We start from the raw sequence: 1,488 nt of genomic DNA, 5'->3' as shown, positions 1-1,488 counted from the left end.
GGACAAGAGGTGTGGCCTTGCCTGAAAAAGCTAAGCAGGATTGGTTGCTTGAATGGGAGACTGAGAGAGACCACTGGTGAGTGGAGGAGTGGAGTGTGGAGTCAGTTGGTGAAAAAAACAGATAACATCCTTGAGAAGCTGGTCTGAAGCAGCTGGTTTGCAGCTGCCTGCAAGACCTTCTAAAGCGCAAAAGCTGGCAGTCGGGATGAACACTTGGAAAAGTGGTGTTTCTATGAGATTGTCTCATGGAATAATACTTGTAAAAAATCTCATTTGAAAAAATGTAAACCTGACTTGAGTCTACTGAGAAAAAGCAGAACAGGTATAACCTAATTATCCACAGATTTTTCACCCATGGTTTTACCCTGCACATGCCCGATCTCATCTGATCTCAGAAGCTAAGCAGGGTCAGGCCTGGTTAGTACTTGGATGGGAGACTGCTTGGGAATACCGGGTGCTGTAGGCTTCTACCATAGTCTTTCGAGACTGAAGGTTGCCAACCAAAAGTTATCTCAACACAATGAGAAGGGCCCTTTAAATTAAAGGAAAAAAAGTCCTTTAACAATAGCCTCGTTAATGCGAGAGAAGGCAGCCAGCTGACAATCCACCAATCATTCTCTCTCCAGGCACTTAGAACAGCTTCATTCCAAGACAAGTGATCTCTCCCTTCCCCCAAGCATGTGAAAGAAAGATCATCACTTTGCATTGGTGAAGGGAAGGGTCACTGGCACAGAGTGAAGCCTTGCTAAGCGCCTGGAGAAAGACTGATGGATGGATTGTCTGCCTAATGTCTCTGTTTTACATCACAAAGTTCAGCAAGGATGTTTTTAAATTGCCTAGCAAAGGGACATTGTTTTTTAAGTGGATTTGCTTTAATGCGATTTTTGCCATCCCTCGCAAAAATAATGAGAATCACCCTGTATATAAATATCATAATCAATCAGTCAAATCTTGTCTTCTTCTTCTCCTCCCACTTTGTGGCCTTCGTTGTTACCTAGTGTCAAAATTTTGACAGAGGTACCATTGCAGGTCTATGTTTGAGAACTCCCACAAGAACTTACATTGAAAGGATGGTATTACTCTTTTACTGGTGGCAGCATGCTTAGCGATAGCTGAGCAATGGAAAATAATCAGATCAGTTGTCACTGGAGTAACGGTGTCAAAGAGCTTTGCATACTGCTTTATTAGGAAATGGAGGTCTGTGGGTATAAATTAAACAATGTCATATATTGTGACACATAGCAATAAAACAGGAACAGAAACAGTGAACAGTTTCAAGGGAAAGACTCTTGACTTAAAATTTAAAGCATGCATATCTCTGATGCATGGTCCTAGGTACTACAGCTCCTAGATTTTGGAACAGGGAAACTTAAAGCTATGCCCTTTGTGGGGAAATGTGTGTGCACTTATGGCGTGGTGGACTCCATGAGGTTAGCAGAGCTCATGCAAAGAGGTCATGCTCATGGGAAGGCCATGAGAGGAACAGAG

The 1,488-nt window shown here is 42.8% G+C and overlaps 1 pseudogene; it reads left to right on the top strand.

Moving 5' to 3' along the window:
- The first annotated feature begins 350 nt into the window (after positions 1–350).
- LOC136637052 (5S ribosomal RNA) lies at positions 351–466 on the top strand (annotated as a pseudogene).
- Positions 467–1,488: the final 1,022 nt, after the last annotated feature.

This window comes from Tiliqua scincoides, chromosome 1 (genome assembly GCF_035046505.1).
Source record: "Tiliqua scincoides isolate rTilSci1 chromosome 1, rTilSci1.hap2, whole genome shotgun sequence".
In the NCBI taxonomy this organism is placed as follows: domain Eukaryota; kingdom Metazoa; phylum Chordata; class Lepidosauria; order Squamata; family Scincidae; genus Tiliqua; species Tiliqua scincoides.
The sequence above is the reverse complement of the archived record's forward strand: the minus strand, read 5'-3'. Positions and strand labels throughout refer to the sequence as shown.